This window comes from Lissotriton vulgaris, chromosome 7 (genome assembly GCF_964263255.1).
Source record: "Lissotriton vulgaris chromosome 7, aLisVul1.2, whole genome shotgun sequence".
Taxonomy (NCBI): Eukaryota; Metazoa; Chordata; class Amphibia; order Caudata; family Salamandridae; genus Lissotriton; species Lissotriton vulgaris.
In genome coordinates this window covers 1390573058-1390591994 of record NC_141695.1, presented here as the reverse complement: position 1 = coordinate 1390591994, position 18937 = coordinate 1390573058, and the positions used below count along the sequence as shown (strand labels likewise).

General features: G+C 45.4%; 16 non-coding genes across 16 annotated transcripts; 6 read left to right on the top strand and 10 right to left on the bottom strand.

The window, feature by feature from the left end:
* Nucleotides 1-962: 962 nt before the first annotated feature.
* On the bottom strand, nt 963-1069 carry LOC147705027 (U6 spliceosomal RNA). The gene has a single exon (XR_015297919.1). It is a non-coding gene; the product is annotated as a U6 spliceosomal RNA (small nuclear RNA).
* Nucleotides 1070-1791: 722 nt separating this feature from the next.
* Nucleotides 1792-1864, top strand: TRNAR-ACG (transfer RNA arginine (anticodon ACG)). The gene has a single exon. It is a non-coding gene; the product is annotated as a tRNA-Arg (tRNA).
* A 1012-nt stretch (nt 1865-2876) lies between these two features.
* Nucleotides 2877-2983, bottom strand: LOC147705025 (U6 spliceosomal RNA). The gene has a single exon (XR_015298409.1). It is a non-coding gene; the product is annotated as a U6 spliceosomal RNA (small nuclear RNA).
* A 722-nt stretch (nt 2984-3705) lies between these two features.
* Nucleotides 3706-3778, top strand: TRNAR-ACG (transfer RNA arginine (anticodon ACG)). Its single transcript has one exon. It is a non-coding gene; the product is annotated as a tRNA-Arg (tRNA).
* A 1137-nt stretch (nt 3779-4915) lies between these two features.
* On the bottom strand, nt 4916-5022 carry LOC147705023 (U6 spliceosomal RNA). The gene has a single exon (XR_015298408.1). It is a non-coding gene; the product is annotated as a U6 spliceosomal RNA (small nuclear RNA).
* A 1815-nt stretch (nt 5023-6837) lies between these two features.
* Nucleotides 6838-6944, bottom strand: LOC147705022 (U6 spliceosomal RNA). Its single transcript, XR_015298407.1, has one exon. It is a non-coding gene; the product is annotated as a U6 spliceosomal RNA (small nuclear RNA).
* Nucleotides 6945-8751: 1807 nt separating this feature from the next.
* LOC147705021 (U6 spliceosomal RNA) lies at nt 8752-8858 on the bottom strand. Its single transcript, XR_015297918.1, has one exon. It is a non-coding gene; the product is annotated as a U6 spliceosomal RNA (small nuclear RNA).
* A 722-nt stretch (nt 8859-9580) lies between these two features.
* Nucleotides 9581-9653, top strand: TRNAR-ACG (transfer RNA arginine (anticodon ACG)). Its single transcript has one exon. It is a non-coding gene; the product is annotated as a tRNA-Arg (tRNA).
* A 1012-nt stretch (nt 9654-10665) lies between these two features.
* LOC147705019 (U6 spliceosomal RNA) lies at nt 10666-10772 on the bottom strand. Its single transcript, XR_015298405.1, has one exon. It is a non-coding gene; the product is annotated as a U6 spliceosomal RNA (small nuclear RNA).
* Nucleotides 10773-11494: 722 nt separating this feature from the next.
* On the top strand, nt 11495-11567 carry TRNAR-ACG (transfer RNA arginine (anticodon ACG)). Its single transcript has one exon. It is a non-coding gene; the product is annotated as a tRNA-Arg (tRNA).
* A 1010-nt stretch (nt 11568-12577) lies between these two features.
* On the bottom strand, nt 12578-12684 carry LOC147705017 (U6 spliceosomal RNA). The gene has a single exon (XR_015298404.1). It is a non-coding gene; the product is annotated as a U6 spliceosomal RNA (small nuclear RNA).
* Nucleotides 12685-14491: 1807 nt separating this feature from the next.
* LOC147705016 (U6 spliceosomal RNA) lies at nt 14492-14598 on the bottom strand. Its single transcript, XR_015297917.1, has one exon. It is a non-coding gene; the product is annotated as a U6 spliceosomal RNA (small nuclear RNA).
* A 722-nt stretch (nt 14599-15320) lies between these two features.
* On the top strand, nt 15321-15393 carry TRNAR-ACG (transfer RNA arginine (anticodon ACG)). The gene has a single exon. It is a non-coding gene; the product is annotated as a tRNA-Arg (tRNA).
* A 1012-nt stretch (nt 15394-16405) lies between these two features.
* On the bottom strand, nt 16406-16512 carry LOC147705014 (U6 spliceosomal RNA). The gene has a single exon (XR_015298403.1). It is a non-coding gene; the product is annotated as a U6 spliceosomal RNA (small nuclear RNA).
* Nucleotides 16513-17234: 722 nt separating this feature from the next.
* TRNAR-ACG (transfer RNA arginine (anticodon ACG)) lies at nt 17235-17307 on the top strand. The gene has a single exon. It is a non-coding gene; the product is annotated as a tRNA-Arg (tRNA).
* Nucleotides 17308-18327: 1020 nt separating this feature from the next.
* LOC147705012 (U6 spliceosomal RNA) lies at nt 18328-18434 on the bottom strand. The gene has a single exon (XR_015297916.1). It is a non-coding gene; the product is annotated as a U6 spliceosomal RNA (small nuclear RNA).
* Between the last annotated feature and the right edge of the window lie 503 nt (nt 18435-18937).

Here is an 18937-nt window from a genome sequence, read left to right as displayed (position 1 = left end):
TACCTCAGACTTGTTGTAGGTTCAATATTCTCCAGCAGGACTCATCCAGCAGTTGTTCCACGGTAGAGCGCAAGTAATAGGACCACAGCTAGTTAAACGTTTCCCATTTGCTGCTGGACTCTATGTGATGGCCGTCACGTGGTGTGCTGCTTTTGTATTTCAACATGGGTCCCTGATACTCTTAATTGCGAAAAAGCTTGTTGACAAAAGTGTGTGTGCGCGAGGGTCTGTGGACGTAGGCAGGTGTGTGCACTTGAATGCTTACCCATTTACATGTGTGAGAGGAACAAACCAACTCCCTGTGGGCTGCAGGCTTACAACTGGTAGCCCCAGTAGCCAGGCAGAACCACAGGTAAGGAGAGAGAGAAAGTTGGTCCATTATTAGAGAAGGACCATAAGCATCTTGCACTGCTACCTTCTTCCCCTCTCAGCCACGATCGGCCAAGACCTCTCTATTAGGGTAGAGGGTGAACATTTCTTGGACCTCAGAAACTGAGGGATGTAGACCCAATATGTCCTCCAAGCGCCTAGAGACCTGGTGCCCAATCTGGCATGGTGTTTTTCAGCTTACCCGACCAATCCGGTTGCAAGGTGGACTTTAACAATACTGCTAAAAAGGCACTCCCAGACATCCCTGAGGCCTTCATTTGCATAGGCCCTGCCCTTCTCTTTGTCCTGCTTCCCACGAAGCAACACAACACTGCAGCAGTATAGATTTGGGGGTGGTGAAGAATAATGACAGTGAGGCTAAAAAAGAGAAAGAAAAGTCCCAGAAGTCCTGCAGGCTTCCTTGCTAAATGCAGCTGAACATAGAGCGCACCTTCTTTACTGCAAAGCAAATACATAAAAAATGTTGAGGAGAGACTAATTGAAAAATACATATCACGGGGACAGCACTGGGACCTGCTTTATTTTTTCAATTAGTCTTGAAAACAAAAAAGATCTCTCTCCTAAAAGCTGTTAAAAATATGGAACGCTTCACGAATTTGCGTGTCATCCTTGCGCAGGGGCCATGCTAATCTTCTCTGTATCGTTCCAATTTTAGTATATGTGCTGCCGAAGCGAGCACACTTTATTGATGAACTGACAATGTTTATAAACTCTCTAAATCTACAGTCTCTAGACATAGGGTGGCCTGGCAGAGATGCTCAGATGGCCAGTACGCATTCAAATCTGAGCCAATGGTCAAAAATGTATGAAGAGTAGCAATCCATTATTCTTCACTGCATTTGTGGTCCAAGACTAAACACACCGTAAGTATGTAGATTATACCAGGTTTGCAAAGGCTCCTGGTTCGGGCTACAGACAAGGAGCATTGTGACGTCACGCTGCCTGTGGAACAGTGATATTAAAGGTGAAACAGCTGCACAGTAGGTTAGGTGAAGGGCTCTGAGAGTGGAAAGGCAGCATGCTTGGGTCCCTGGACAAGGTGAGCTTATGATAATGTGTCTGAATGTTCGCCTGTGTTGTTATATTAAACCCCTTATTGTTGTAAACGCCTACTTACTAAGGAGTTCTCAAGCTCAGCCCCACACAGACCTGGAACTGATTATGTTAATGCAAACTATTTAAGAAACTGAGCCTGATCTAAAAGATTTCCTTGGATCTAGGACCATTTCGCCTAGCTTTTAGGTGCTTCCTTCTCCTAAAGTCCTTTGTAAAACTTGGGAAAACCTCACAGAACAGACTTCCAGGAGGTCAGATGGGTTTCCTTGTGCCTTCACACACACACACACACACACACACACTTTCTAGCCCACTTAAGGACAAAAGGATGCATAAGTCTACATAGGGCCAGTGGCGCAATGGATAACGCGTCTGACTACGGATCAGAAGATTGTAGGTTCGACTCCTATCTGGCTCGGAAGGGTTGTAGGTCCCTGTTTGATTATATTCCTGTGGAATTCTTATTTACCTCAGACTTGTTGTAGGTTCAATATTCTCCAGCAGGACTCATCCAGCAGTTGTTCCACGGTAGAGCGCAAGTAATAGGACCACAGCTAGTTAAACGTTTCCCATTTGCTGCTGGACTCTATGTGATGGCCGTCACGTGGTGTGCTGCTTTTGTATTTCAACATTGGTCCCTGATACTCTTAATTGCGAAAAAGCTTGTTGACAAAAGTGTGTGTGCGCGAGGGTCTGTGGACGTAGGCAGGTGTGTGCACTTGAATGCTTACCCATTTACATGTGTGAGAGGAACAAACCAACTCCCTGTGGGCTGCAGGCTTACAACTGGTAGCCCCAGTAGCCAGGCAGAACCACAAGTAAGGAGAGAGAGAGAAAGTTGGTCCATTATTAGAGAAGGCCCATAAGCATCTTGCACTGCTACCTTCTTCCCCTCTCAGCCACGATCGGCCAAGACCTCTTTATTAGGGTAGAGGGTGAACATTTCTTGGACCTCAGAAACTGAAAGATGTAGACCCAATATGTCCTCCAAGCGCCTAGAGACCTGGTGCCCAATCTGGCATGGTGTTTTTCAGCCTACCCGACCAATCCGGTTGCAAGGTGGACTTTAACAATACTGCTAAAAAGGCACTCCCAGACATCCCTGAGGCCTTCATTTGCATAGGCCCTGCCCTTCTCTTTGTCCTGCTTCCCACGAAGCAACACAACACTGCAGCAGTATAGATTTGGGGGTGGTGAAGAATAATGACAGTGAGGCTAAAAAAGAGAAAGAAAAGTCCCAGAAGTCCTGCAGGCTTCCTTGCTAAATGCAGCTGAACATAGAGCGCACCTTCTTTACTGCAAAGCAAATACATTAAAAATGTTGAGGAGAGACTAATTGAAAAATACATATCACGGGGACAGCACTGGGACCTGCTTTATTTTTTCAATTAGTCTTGAAAACAAAAAAGATTTCTCTCCTAAAAGCTGTTAAAAATATGGAACGCTTCACGAATTTGCGTGTCATCCTTGCGCCAGGGCCATGCTAATCTTCTCTGTATCGTTCCAATTTTAGTATATGTGCTGCCGAAGCGAGCACACTTTATTGATGAACTGACAATGTTTATAAACTCTCTAAATCTACAGTCTCTAGACATAGGGTGGCCTGGCAGAGATGCTCAGATGGCCAGTACGCATTCAAATCTGAGCCAATGGTCAAAAATGTATGAAGAGTAGCAATCCATTATTCTTCACTGCATTTGTGGTCCAAGACTAAACACACCGTAAGTATGTAGATTATACCAGGTTTGCAAAGGCTCCTGGTTCGGGCTACAGACAAGGAGCATTGTGACGTCACGCTGCCTGTGGAACAGTGATATTAAAGGTGAAACAGCTGCACAGTAGGTTAGGTGAAGGGCTCTGAGAGTGGAAAGGCAGCATGCTTGGGTCCCTGGACAAGGTGAGCTTATGATAATGTGTCTGAATGTTCGCCTGTGTTGTAATATTAAACCCCTTATTGTTGTAAACGCCTACTTACTAAGGAGTTCTCAAGCTCAGCCCCACACAGACCTGGAACTGATTATGTTAATGCAAACTATTTAAGAAACTGAGCCTGATCTAAAAGATTTCCTTGGATCTAGGACCATTTCGCCTAGCTTTTAGGTGCTTCCTTCTCCTAAAGTCCTTTGTAAAACTTGGGAAAACCTCACAGAACAGACTTCCAGGAGGTCAGATGGGTTTCCTTGTGCCTTCACACACACACACACACACACACACACTTTCTAGCCCACTTAAGGACAAAAGGATGCATAAGTCTACATAGGGCCAGTGGCGCAATGGATAACGCGTCTGACTACGGATCAGAAGATTGTAGGTTCGACTCCTATCTGGCTCGGAAGGGTTGTAGGTCCCTGTTTGATTATATTCCTGTGGAATTCTTATTTACCTCAGACTTGTTGTAGGTTCAATATTCTCCAGCAGGACTCATCCAGCAGTTGTTCCACGGTAGAGCGCAAGTAATAGGACCACAGCTAGTTAAACGTTTCCCATTTGCTGCTGGACTCTATGTGATGGCCGTCACGTGGTGTGCTGCTTTTGTATTTCAACATGGGTCCCTGATACTCTTAATTGCGAAAAAGCTTGTTGACAAAAGTGTGTGTGCGCGAGGGTCTGTGGACGTAGGCAGGTGTGTGCACTTGAATGCTTACCCATTTACATGTGTGAGAGGAACAAACCAACTCCCTGTGGGCTGCAGGCTTACAACTGGTAGCCCCAGTAGCCAGGCAGAACCACAGGTAAGGAGAGAGAGAAAGTTGGTCCATTATTAGAGAAGGACCATAAGCATCTTGCACTGCTACCTTCTTCCCCTCTCAGCCACAATCGGCCAACTGGTAGCCCCAGTAGCCAGGCAGAACCACAGGTAAGGAGAGAGAGAGAAAGTTGGTCCATTATTAGAGAAGGACCATAAGCATCTTGCACTGCTACCTTCTTCCCCTCTCAGCCACGATCGGCCAAGACCTCTCTATTAGGGTAGAGGGTGAACATTTCTTGGACCTCAGAAACTGAGGGATGTAGACCCAATATGTCCTCCAAGCGCCTAGAGACCTGGTGCCCAATCTGGCATGGTGTTTTTCAGCTTACCCGACCAATCCGGTTGCAAGGTGGACTTTAACAATACTGCTAAAAAGGCACTCCCAGACATCCCTGAGGCCTTCATTTGCATAGGCCCTGCCCTTCTCTTTGTCCTGCTTCCCACGAAGCAACACAACACTGCAGCAGTATAGATTTGGGGGTGGTGAAGAATAATGACAGTGAGGCTAAAAAAGAGAAAGAAAAGTCCCAGAAGTCCTGCAGGCTTCCTTGCTAAATGCAGCTGAACATAGAGCGCACCTTCTTTACTGCAAAGCAAATACATTAAAAATGTTGAGGAGAGACTAATTGAAAAATACATATCACGGGGACAGCACTGGGACCTGCTTTATTTTTTCAACTAGTCTTGAAAACAAAAAAGATTTCTCTCCTAAAAGCTGTTAAAAATATGGAACGCTTCACGAATTTGCGTGTCATCCTTGCGCCAGGGCCATGCTAATCTTCTCTGTATCGTTCCAATTTTAGTATATGTGCTGCCGAAGCGAGCACACTTTATTGATGAACTGACAATGTTTATAAACTCTCTAAATCTACAGTCTCTAGACATAGGGTGGCCTGGCAGAGATGCTCAGATGGCCAGTACGCATTCAAATCTGAGCCAATGGTCAAAAATGTATGAAGAGTAGCAATCCATTATTCTTCACTGCATTTGTGGTCCAAGACTAAACACACCGTAAGTATGTAGATTATACCAGGTTTGCAAAGGCTCCTGGTTCGGGCTACAGACAAGGAGCATTGTGACGTCACGCTGCCTGTGGAACAGTGATATTAAAGGTGAAACAGCTGCACAGTAGGTTAGGTGAAGGGCTCTGAGAGTGGAAAGGCAGCATGCTTGGGTCCCTGGACAAGGTGAGCTTATGATAATGTGTCTGAATGTTCGCCTGTGTTGTAATATTAAACCCCTTATTGTTGTAAACGCCTACTTACTAAGGAGTTCTCAAGCTCAGCCCCACACAGACCTGGAACTGATTATGTTAATGCAAACTATTTAAGAAACTGAGCCTGATCTAAAAGATTTCCTTGGATCTAGGACCATTTCGCCTAGCTTTTAGGTGCTTCCTTCTCCTAAAGTCCTTTGTAAAACTTGGGAAAACCTCACAGAACAGACTTCCAGGAGGTCAGATGGGTTTCCTTGTGCCTTCACACACACACACACACACACACACACACACACACACTTTCTAGCCCACTTAAGGACAAAAGGATGCATAAGTCTAAATAGGGCCAGTGGCGCAATGGATAACGCGTCTGTCTACGGATCAGAAGATTGTAGGTTCGACTCCTATCTGGCTCGGAAGGGTTGTAGGTCCCTGTTTGATTATATTCCTGTGGAATTCTTATTTACCTCAGACTTGTTGTAGGTTCAATATTCTCCAGCAGGACTCATCCAGCAGTTGTTCCACGGTAGAGCGCAAGTAATAGGACCACAGCTAGTTAAACGTTTCCCATTTGCTGCTGGACTCTATGTGATGGCCATCACGTGGTGTGCTGCTTTTGTATTTCAACATGGGTCCCTGATACTCTTAATTGCGAAAAAGCTTGTTGACAAAAGTGTGTGTGCGCGAGGGTCTGTGGACGTAGGCAGGTGTGTGCACTTGAATGCTTACCCATTTACATGTGTGAGAGGAACAAACCAACTCCCTGTGGGCTGCAGGCTTACAACTGGTAGCCCCAGTAGCCAGGCAGAACCACAGGTAAGGAGAGAGAGAAAGTTGGTCCATTATTAGAGAAGGACCATAAGCATCTTGCACTGCTACCTTCTTCCCCTCTCAGCCACGATCGGCCAAGACCTCTCTATTAGGGTAGAGGGTGAACATTTCTTGGACCTCAGAAACTGAGGGATGTAGACCCAATATGTCCTCCAAGCGCCTAGAGACCTGGTGCCCAATCTGGCATGGTGTTTTTCAGCTTACCCGACCAATCCGGTTGCAAGGTGGACTTTAACAATACTGCTAAAAAGGCACTCCCAGACATCCCTGAGGCCTTCATTTGCATAGGCCCTGCCCTTCTCTTTGTCCTGCTTCCCACGAAGCAACACAACACTGCAGCAGTATAGATTTGGGGGTGGTGAAGAATAATGACAGTGAGGCTAAAAAAGAGAAAGAAAAGTCCCAGAAGTCCTGCAGGCTTCCTTGCTAAATGCAGCTGAACATAGAGCGCACCTTCTTTACTGCAAAGCAAATACATTAAAAATGTTGAGGAGAGACTAATTGAAAAATACATATCACGGGGACAGCACTGGGACCTGCTTTATTTTTTCAATTAGTCTTGAAAACAAAAAAGATTTCTCTCCTAAAAGCTGTTAAAAATATGGAACGCTTCACGAATTTGCGTGTCATCCTTGCGCCAGGGCCATGCTAATCTTCTCTGTATCGTTCCAATTTTAGTATATGTGCTGCCGAAGCGAGCACACTTTATTGATGAACTGACAATGTTTATAAACTCTCTAAATCTACAGTCTCTAGACATAGGGTGGCCTGGCAGAGATGCTCAGATGGCCAGTACGCATTCAAATCTGAGCCAATGGTCAAAAATGTATGAAGAGTAGCAATCCATTATTCTTCACTGCATTTGTGGTCCAAGACTAAACACACCGTAAGTATGTAGATTATACCAGGTTTGCAAAGGCTCCTGGTTCGGGCTACAGACAAGGAGCATTGTGACGTCACGCTGCCTGTGGAACAGTGATATTAAAGGTGAAACAGCTGCACAGTAGGTTAGGTGAAGGGCTCTGAGAGTGGAAAGGCAGCATGCTTGGGTCCCTGGACAAGGTGAGCTTATGATAATGTGTCTTAATGTTCGCCTGTGTTGTAATATTAAACCCCTTATTGTTGTAAACGCCTACTTACTAAGGAGTTCTCAAGCTCAGCCCCACACAGACCTGGAACTGATTATGTTAATGCAAACTATTTAAGAAACTGAGCCTGATCTAAAAGATTTCCTTGGATCTAGGACCATTTCGCCTAGCTTTTAGGTGCTTCCTTCTCCTAAAGTCCTTTGTAAAACTTGGGAAAACCTCACAGAACAGACTTCCAGGAGGTCAGATGGGTTTCCTTGTGCCTTCACACACATACACACACACACACACACACTTTCTAGCCCACTTAAGGACAAAAGGATGCATAAGTCTAAATAGGGCCAGTGGCGCAATGGATAACGCGTCTGTCTACGGATCAGAAGATTGTAGGTTCGACTCCTATCTGGCTCGGAAGGGTTGTAGGTCCCTGTTTGATTATATTCCTGTGGAATTCTTATTTACCTCAGACTTGTTGTAGGTTCAATATTCTCCAGCAGGACTCATCCAGCAGTTGTTCCACGGTAGAGCGCAAGTAATAGGACCACAGCTAGTTAAACGTTTCCCATTTGCTGCTGGACTCTATGTGATGGCCGTCACGTGGTGTGCTGCTTTTGTATTTCAACATGGGTCCCTGATACTCTTAATTGCGAAAAAGCTTGTTGACAAAAGTGTGTGTGCGCGAGGGTCTGTGGACGTAGGCAGGTGTGTGCACTTGAATGCTTACCCATTTACATGTGTGAGAGGAACAAACCAACTCCCTGTGGGCTGCAGGCTTACAACTGGTAGCCCCAGTAGCCAGGCAGAACCACAGGTAAGGAGAGAGAGAAAGTTGGTCCATTATTAGAGAAGGACCATAAGCATCTTGCACTGCTACCTTCTTCCCCTCTCAGCCACGATCGGCCAAGACCTCTCTATTAGGGTAGAGGGTGAACATTTCTTGGACCTCAGAAACTGAGGGATGTAGACCCAATATGTCCTCCAAGCGCCTAGAGACCTGGTGCCCAATCTGGCATGGTGTTTTTCAGCTTACCCGACCAATCCGGTTGCAAGGTGGACTTTAACAATACTGCTAAAAAGGCACTCCCAGACATCCCTGAGGCCTTCATTTGCATAGGCCCTGCCCTTCTCTTTGTCCTGCTTCCCACGAAGCAACACAACACTGCAGCAGTATAGATTTGGGGGTGGTGAAGAATAATGACAGTGAGGCTAAAAAAGAGAAAGAAAAGTCCCAGAAGTCCTGCAGGCTTCCTTGCTAAATGCAGCTGAACATAGAGCGCACCTTCTTTACTGCAAAGCAAATACATAAAAAATGTTGAGGAGAGACTAATTGAAAAATACATATCACGGGGACAGCACTGGGACCTGCTTTATTTTTTCAATTAGTCTTGAAAACAAAAAAGATCTCTCTCCTAAAAGCTGTTAAAAATATGGAACGCTTCACGAATTTGCGTGTCATCCTTGCGCAGGGGCCATGCTAATCTTCTCTGTATCGTTCCAATTTTAGTATATGTGCTGCCGAAGCGAGCACACTTTATTGATGAACTGACAATGTTTATAAACTCTCTAAATCTACAGTCTCTAGACATAGGGTGGCCTGGCAGAGATGCTCAGATGGCCAGTACGCATTCAAATCTGAGCCAATGGTCAAAAATGTATGAAGAGTAGCAATCCATTATTCTTCACTGCATTTGTGGTCCAAGACTAAACACACCGTAAGTATGTAGATTATACCAGGTTTGCAAAGGCTCCTGGTTCGGGCTACAGACAAGGAGCATTGTGACGTCACGCTGCCTGTGGAACAGTGATATTAAAGGTGAAACAGCTGCACAGTAGGTTAGGTGAAGGGCTCTGAGAGTGGAAAGGCAGCATGCTTGGGTCCCTGGACAAGGTGAGCTTATGATAATGTGTCTGAATGTTCGCCTGTGTTGTTATATTAAACCCCTTATTGTTGTAAACGCCTACTTACTAAGGAGTTCTCAAGCTCAGCCCCACACAGACCTGGAACTGATTATGTTAATGCAAACTATTTAAGAAACTGAGCCTGATCTAAAAGATTTCCTTGGATCTAGGACCATTTCGCCTAGCTTTTAGGTGCTTCCTTCTCCTAAAGTCCTTTGTAAAACTTGGGAAAACCTCACAGAACAGACTTCCAGGAGGTCAGATGGGTTTCCTTGTGCCTTCACACACACACACACACACACACACACTTTCTAGCCCACTTAAGGACAAAAGGATGCATAAGTCTACATAGGGCCAGTGGCGCAATGGATAACGCGTCTGACTACGGATCAGAAGATTGTAGGTTCGACTCCTATCTGGCTCGGAAGGGTTGTAGGTCCCTGTTTGATTATATTCCTGTGGAATTCTTATTTACCTCAGACTTGTTGTAGGTTCAATATTCTCCAGCAGGACTCATCCAGCAGTTGTTCCACGGTAGAGCGCAAGTAATAGGACCACAGCTAGTTAAACGTTTCCCATTTGCTGCTGGACTCTATGTGATGGCCGTCACGTGGTGTGCTGCTTTTGTATTTCAACATTGGTCCCTGATACTCTTAATTGCGAAAAAGCTTGTTGACAAAAGTGTGTGTGCGCGAGGGTCTGTGGACGTAGGCAGGTGTGTGCACTTGAATGCTTACCCATTTACATGTGTGAGAGGAACAAACCAACTCCCTGTGGGCTGCAGGCTTACAACTGGTAGCCCCAGTAGCCAGGCAGAACCACAAGTAAGGAGAGAGAGAGAAAGTTGGTCCATTATTAGAGAAGGCCCATAAGCATCTTGCACTGCTACCTTCTTCCCCTCTCAGCCACGATCGGCCAAGACCTCTTTATTAGGGTAGAGGGTGAACATTTCTTGGACCTCAGAAACTGAAAGATGTAGACCCAATATGTCCTCCAAGCGCCTAGAGACCTGGTGCCCAATCTGGCATGGTGTTTTTCAGCCTACCCGACCAATCCGGTTGCAAGGTGGACTTTAACAATACTGCTAAAAAGGCACTCCCAGACATCCCTGAGGCCTTCATTTGCATAGGCCCTGCCCTTCTCTTTGTCCTGCTTCCCACGAAGCAACACAACACTGCAGCAGTATAGATTTGGGGGTGGTGAAGAATAATGACAGTGAGGCTAAAAAAGAGAAAGAAAAGTCCCAGAAGTCCTGCAGGCTTCCTTGCTAAATGCAGCTGAACATAGAGCGCACCTTCTTTACTGCAAAGCAAATACATTAAAAATGTTGAGGAGAGACTAATTGAAAAATACATATCACGGGGACAGCACTGGGACCTGCTTTATTTTTTCAATTAGTCTTGAAAACAAAAAAGATTTCTCTCCTAAAAGCTGTTAAAAATATGGAACGCTTCACGAATTTGCGTGTCATCCTTGCGCCAGGGCCATGCTAATCTTCTCTGTATCGTTCCAATTTTAGTATATGTGCTGCCGAAGCGAGCACACTTTATTGATGAACTGACAATGTTTATAAACTCTCTAAATCTACAGTCTCTAGACATAGGGTGGCCTGGCAGAGATGCTCAGATGGCCAGTACGCATTCAAATCTGAGCCAATGGTCAAAAATGTATGAAGAGTAGCAATCCATTATTCTTCACTGCATTTGTGGTCCAAGACTAAACACACCGTAAGTATGTAGATTATACCAGGTTTGCAAAGGCTCCTGGTTCGGGCTACAGACAAGGAGCATTGTGACGTCACGCTGCCTGTGGAACAGTGATATTAAAGGTGAAACAGCTGCACAGTAGGTTAGGTGAAGGGCTCTGAGAGTGGAAAGGCAGCATGCTTGGGTCCCTGGACAAGGTGAGCTTATGATAATGTGTCTGAATGTTCGCCTGTGTTGTAATATTAAACCCCTTATTGTTGTAAACGCCTACTTACTAAGGAGTTCTCAAGCTCAGCCCCACACAGACCTGGAACTGATTATGTTAATGCAAACTATTTAAGAAACTGAGCCTGATCTAAAAGATTTCCTTGGATCTAGGACCATTTCGCCTAGCTTTTAGGTGCTTCCTTCTCCTAAAGTCCTTTGTAAAACTTGGGAAAACCTCACAGAACAGACTTCCAGGAGGTCAGATGGGTTTCCTTGTGCCTTCACACACACACACACACACACACACACTTTCTAGCCCACTTAAGGACAAAAGGATGCATAAGTCTACATAGGGCCAGTGGCGCAATGGATAACGCGTCTGACTACGGATCAGAAGATTGTAGGTTCGACTCCTATCTGGCTCGGAAGGGTTGTAGGTCCCTGTTTGATTATATTCCTGTGGAATTCTTATTTACCTCAGACTTGTTGTAGGTTCAATATTCTCCAGCAGGACTCATCCAGCAGTTGTTCCACGGTAGAGCGCAAGTAATAGGACCACAGCTAGTTAAACGTTTCCCATTTGCTGCTGGACTCTATGTGATGGCCGTCACGTGGTGTGCTGCTTTTGTATTTCAACATGGGTCCCTGATACTCTTAATTGCGAAAAAGCTTGTTGACAAAAGTGTGTGTGCGCGAGGGTCTGTGGACGTAGGCAGGTGTGTGCACTTGAATGCTTACCCATTTACATGTGTGAGAGGAACAAACCAACTCCCTGTGGGCTGCAGGCTTACAACTGGTAGCCCCAGTAGCCAGGCAGAACCACAGGTAAGGAGAGAGAGAAAGTTGGTCCATTATTAGAGAAGGACCATAAGCATCTTGCACTGCTACCTTCTTCCCCTCTCAGCCACGATCGGCCAAGACCTCTCTATTAGGGTAGAGGGTGAACATTTCTTGGACCTCAGAAACTGAGGGATGTAGACCCAATATGTCCTCCAAGCGCCTAGAGACCTGGTGCCCAATCTGGCATGGTGTTTTTCAGCTTACCCGACCAATCCGGTTGCAAGGTGGACTTTAACAATACTGCTAAAAAGGCACTCCCAGACATCCCTGAGGCCTTCATTTGCATAGGCCCTGCCCTTCTCTTTGTCCTGCTTCCCACGAAGCAACACAACACTGCAGCAGTATAGATTTGGGGGTGGTGAAGAATAATGACAGTGAGGCTAAAAAAGAGAAAGAAAAGTCCCAGAAGTCCTGCAGGCTTCCTTGCTAAATGCAGCTGAACATAGAGCGCACCTTCTTTACTGCAAAGCAAATACATTAAAAATGTTGAGGAGAGACTAATTGAAAAATACATATCACGGGGACAGCACTGGGACCTGCTTTATTTTTTCAATTAGTCTTGAAAACAAAAAAGATTTCTCTCCTAAAAGCTGTTAAAAATATGGAACGCTTCACGAATTTGCGTGTCATCCTTGCGCCAGGGCCATGCTAATCTTCTCTGTATCGTTCCAATTTTAGTATATGTGCTGCCGAAGCGAGCACACTTTATTGATGAACTGACAATGTTTATAAACTCTCTAAATCTACAGTCTCTAGACATAGGGTGGCCTGGCAGAGATGCTCAGATGGCCAGTACGCATTCAAATCTGAGCCAATGGTCAAAAATGTATGAAGAGTAGCAATCCATTATTCTTCACTGCATTTGTGGTCCAAGACTAAACACACCGTAAGTATGTAGATTATACCAGGTTTGCAAAGGCTCCTGGTTCGGGCTACAGACAAGGAGCATTGTGACGTCACGCTGCCTGTGGAACAGTGATATTAAAGGTGAAACAGCTGCACAGTAGGTTAGGTGAAGGGCTCTGAGAGTGGAAAGGCAGCATGCTTGGGTCCCTGGACAAGGTGAGCTTATGATAATGTGTCTTAATGTTCGCCTGTGTTGTAATATTAAACCCCTTATTGTTGTAAACGCCTACTTACTAAGGAGTTCTCAAGCTCAGCCCCACACAGACCTGGAACTGATTATGTTAATGCAAACTATTTAAGAAACTGAGCCTGATCTAAAAGATTTCCTTGGATCTAGGACCATTTCGCCTAGCTTTTAGGTGCTTCCTTCTCCTAAAGTCCTTTGTAAAACTTGGGAAAACCTCACAGAACAGACTTCCAGGAGGTCAGATGGGTTTCCTTGTGCCTTCACACACATACACACACACACACACACACTTTCTAGCCCACTTAAGGACAAAAGGATGCATAAGTCTAAATAGGGCCAGTGGCGCAATGGATAACGCGTCTGTCTACGGATCAGAAGATTGTAGGTTCGACTCCTATCTGGCTCGGAAGGGTTGTAGGTCCCTGTTTGATTATATTCCTGTGGAATTCTTATTTACCTCAGACTTGTTGTAGGTTCAATATTCTCCAGCAGGACTCATCCAGCAGTTGTTCCACGGTAGAGCGCAAGTAATAGGACCACAGCTAGTTAAACGTTTCCCATTTGCTGCTGGACTCTATGTGATGGCCGTCACGTGGTGTGCTGCTTTTGTATTTCAACATGGGTCCCTGATACTCTTAATTGCGAAAAAGCTTGTTGACAAAAGTGTGTGTGCGCGAGGGTCTGTGGACGTAGGCAGGTGTGTGCACTTGAATGCTTACCCATTTACATGTGTGAGAGGAACAAACCAACTCCCTGTGGGCTGCAGGCTTACAACTGGTAGCCCCAGTAGCCAGGCAGAACCACAGGTAAGGAGAGAGAGAAAGTTGGTCCATTATTAGAGAAGGACCATAAGCATCTTGCACTGCTACCTTCTTCCCCTCTCAGCCACGATCGGCCAAGACCTCTCTATTAGGGTAGAGGGTGAACATTTCTTGGACCTCAGAAACTGAGGGATGTAGACCCAATATGTCCTCCAAGCGCCTAGAGACCTGGTGCCCAATCTGGCATGGTGTTTTTCAGCTTACCCGACCAATCCGGTTGCAAGGTGGACTTTAACAATACTGCTAAAAAGGCACTCCCAGACATCCCTGAGGCCTTCATTTGCATAGGCCCTGCCCTTCTCTTTGTCCTGCTTCCCACGAAGCAACACAACACTGCAGCAGTATAGATTTGGGGGTGGTGAAGAATAATGACAGTGAGGCTAAAAAAGAGAAAGAAAAGTCCCAGAAGTCCTGCAGGCTTCCTTGCTAAATGCAGCTGAACATAGAGCGCACCTTCTTTACTGCAAAGCAAATACATAAAAAATGTTGAGGAGAGACTAATTGAAAAATACATATCACGGGGACAGCACTGGGACCTGCTTTATTTTTTCAATTAGTCTTGAAAACAAAAAAGATCTCTCTCCTAAAAGCTGTTAAAAATATGGAACGCTTCACGAATTTGCGTGTCATCCTTGCGCAGGGGCCATGCTAATCTTCTCTGTATCGTTCCAATTTTAGTATATGTGCTGCCGAAGCGAGCACACTTTATTGATGAACTGACAATGTTTATAAACTCTCTAAATCTACAGTCTCTAGACATAGGGTGGCCTGGCAGAGATGCTCAGATGGCCAGTACGCATTCAAATCTGAGCCAATGGTCAAAAATGTATGAAGAGTAGCAATCCATTATTCTTCACTGCATTTGTGGTCCAAGACTAAACACACCGTAAGTATGTAGATTATACCAGGTTTGCAAAGGCTCCTGGTTCGGGCTACAGACAAGGAGCATTGTGACGTCACGCTGCCTGTGGAACAGTGATATTAAAGGTGAAACAGCTGCACAGTAGGTTAGGTGAAGGGCTCTGAGAGTGGAAAGGCAGCATGCTTGGGTCCCTGGACAAGGTGAGCTTATGATAATGTGTCTGAATGTTCGCCTGTGTTGTTATATTAAACCCCTTATTGTTGTAAACGCCTACTTACTAAGGAGTTCTCAAGCTCAGCCCCACACAGACCTGGAACTGATTATGTTAATGCAAACTATTTAAGAAACTGAGCCTGATCTAAAAGATTTCCTTGGATCTAGGACCATTTCGCCTAGCTTTTAGGTGCTTCCTTCTCCTAAAGTCCTTTGTAAAACTTGGGAAAACCTCACAGAACAGACTTCCAGGAGGTCAGATGGGTTTCCTTGTGCCTTCACACACACACACACACACACACACACTTTCTAGCCCACTTAAGGACAAAAGGATGCATAAGTCTACATAGGGCCAGTGGCGCAATGGATAACGCGTCTGACTACGGATCAGAAGATTGTAGGTTCGACTCCTATCTGGCTCGGAAGGGTTGTAGGTCCCTGTTTGATTATATTCCTGTGGAATTCTTATTTACCTCAGACTTGTTGTAGGTTCAATATTCTCCAGCAGGACTCATCCAGCAGTTGTTCCACGGTAGAGCGCAAGTAATAGGACCACAGCTAGTTAAACGTTTCCCATTTGCTGCTGGACTCTATGTGATGGCCGTCACGTGGTGTGCTGCTTTTGTATTTCAACATTGGTCCCTGATACTCTTAATTGCGAAAAAGCTTGTTGACAAAAGTGTGTGTGCGCGAGGGTCTGTGGACGTAGGCAGGTGTGTGCACTTGAATGCTTACCCATTTACATGTGTGAGAGGAACAAACCAACTCCCTGTGGGCTGCAGGCTTACAACTGGTAGCCCCAGTAGCCAGGCAGAACCACAAGTAAGGAGAGAGAGAGAAAGTTGGTCCATTATTAGAGAAGGCCCATAAGCATCTTGCACTGCTACCTTCTTCCCCTCTCAGCCACGATCGGCCAAGACCTCTTTATTAGGGTAGAGGGTGAACATTTCTTGGACCTCAGAAACTGAAAGATGTAGACCCAATATGTCCTCCAAGCGCCTAGAGACCTGGTGCCCAATCTGGCATGGTGTTTTTCAGCCTACCCGACCAATCCGGTTGCAAGGTGGACTTTAACAATACTGCTAAAAAGGCACTCCCAGACATCCCTGAGGCCTTCATTTGCATAGGCCCTGCCCTTCTCTTTGTCCTGCTTCCCACGAAGCAACACAACACTGCAGCAGTATAGATTTGGGGGTGGTGAAGAATAATGACAGTGAGGCTAAAAAAGAGAAAGAAAAGTCCCAGAAGTCCTGCAGGCTTCCTTGCTAAATGCAGCTGAACATAGAGCGCACCTTCTTTACTGCAAAGCAAATACATTAAAAATGTTGAGGAGAGACTAATTGAAAAATACATATCACGGGGACAGCACTGGGACCTGCTTTATTTTTTCAATTAGTCTTGAAAACAAAAAAGATTTCTCTCCTAAAAGCTGTTAAAAATATGGAACGCTTCACGAATTTGCGTGTCATCCTTGCGCCAGGGCCATGCTAATCTTCTCTGTATCGTTCCAATTTTAGTATATGTGCTGCCGAAGCGAGCACACTTTATTGATGAACTGACAATGTTTATAAACTCTCTAAATCTACAGTCTCTAGACATAGGGTGGCCTGGCAGAGATGCTCAGATGGCCAGTACGCATTCAAATCTGAGCCAATGGTCAAAAATGTATGAAGAGTAGCAATCCATTATTCTTCACTGCATTTGTGGTCCAAGACTAAACACACCGTAAGTATGTAGATTATACCAGGTTTGCAAAGGCTCCTGGTTCGGGCTACAGACAAGGAGCATTGTGACGTCACGCTGCCTGTGGAACAGTGATATTAAAGGTGAAACAGCTGCACAGTAGGTTAGGTGAAGGGCTCTGAGAGTGGAAAGGCAGCATGCTTGGGTCCCTGGACAAGGTGAGCTTATGATAATGTGTCTGAATGTTCGCCTGTGTTGTAATATTAAACCCCTTATTGTTGTAAACGCCTACTTACTAAGGAGTTCTCAAGCTCAGCCCCACACAGACCTGGAACTGATTATGTTAATGCAAACTATTTAAGAAACTGAGCCTGATCTAAAAGATTTCCTTGGATCTAGGACCATTTCGCCTAGCTTTTAGGTGCTTCCTTCTCCTAAAGTCCTTTGTAAAACTTGGGAAAACCTCACAGAACAGACTTCCAGGAGGTCAGATGGGTTTCCTTGTGCCTTCACACACACACACACACACACACACACTTTCTAGCCCACTTAAGGACAAAAGGATGCATAAGTCTACATAGGGCCAGTGGCGCAATGGATAACGCGTCTGACTACGGATCAGAAGATTGTAGGTTCGACTCCTATCTGGCTCGGAAGGGTTGTAGGTCCCTGTTTGATTATATTCCTGTGGAATTCTTATTTACCTCAGACTTGTTGTAGGTTCAATATTCTCCAGCAGGACTCATCCAGCAGTTGTTCCACGGTAGAGCGCAAGTAATAGGACCACAGCTAGTTAAACGTTTCCCATTTGCTGCTGGACTCTATGTGATGGCCGTCACGTGGTGTGCTGCTTTTGTATTTCAACATGGGTCCCTGATACTCTTAATTGCGAAAAAGCTTGTTGACAAAAGTGTGTGTGCGCGAGGGTCTGTGGACGTAGGCAGGTGTGTGCACTTGAATGCTTACCCATTTACATGTGTGAGAGGAACAAACCAACTCCCTGTGGGCTGCAGGCTTACAACTGGTAGCCCCAGTAGCCAGGCAGAACCACAGGTAAGGAGAGAGAGAAAGTTGGTCCATTATTAGAGAAGGACCATAAGCATCTTGCACTGCTACCTTCTTCCCCTCTCAGCCACAATCGGCCACGATCGGCCAAGACCTCTCTATTAGGGTAGAGGGTGAACATTTCTTGGACCTCAGAAACTGAGGGATGTAGACCCAATATGTCCTCCAAGCGCCTAGAGACCTGGTGCCCAATCTGGCATGGTGTTTTTCAGCTTACCCGACCAATCCGGTTGCAAGGTGGACTTTAACAATACTGCTAAAAAGGCACTCCCAGACATCCCTGAGGCCTTCATTTGCATAGGCCCTGCCCTTCTCTTTGTCCTGCTTCCCACGAAGCAACACAACACTGCAGCAGTATAGATTTGGGGGTGGTGAAGAATAATGACAGTGAGGCTAAAAAAGAGAAAGAAAAGTCCCAGAAGTCCTGCAGGCTTCCTTGCTAAATGCAGCTGAACATAGAGCGCACCTTCTTTACTGCAAAGCAAATACATTAAAAATGTTGAGGAGAGACTAATTGAAAAATACATATCACGGGGACAGCACTGGGACCTGCTTTATTTTTTCAATTAGTCTTGAAAACAAAAAAGATTTCTCTCCTAAAAGCTGTTAAAAATATGGAACGCTTCACGAATTTGCGTGTCATCCTTGCGCAGGGGCCATGCTAATCTTCTCTGTATCGTTCCAATTTTAGTATATGTGCTGCCGAAGCGAGCACACTTTATTGATGAACTGACAATGTTTATAAACTCTCTAAATCTACAGTCTCTAGACATAGGGTGGCCTGGCAGAGATGCTCAGATGGCCAGTACGCATTCAAATCTGAGCCAATGGTCAAAAATGTATGACGAGTAGCAATCCATTATTCTTCACTGCATTTGTGGTCCAAGACTAAACACACCGTAAGTATGTAGATTATACCAGGTTTGCAAAGGCTCCTGGTTCGGGCTACAGACAAGGAGCATTGTGACGTCACGCTGCCTGTGGAACAGTGATATTAAAGGTGAAACAGCTGCACAGTAGGTTAGGTGAAGGGCTCTGAGAGTGGAAAGGCAGCATGCTTGGGTCCCTGGACAAGGTGAGCTTATGATAATGTGTCTGAATGTTCGCCTGTGTTGTAATATTAAACCCCTTATTGTTGTAAACGCCTACTTACTAAGGAGTTCTCAAGCTCAGCCCCACACAGACCTGGAACTGATTATGTTAATGCAAACTATTTAA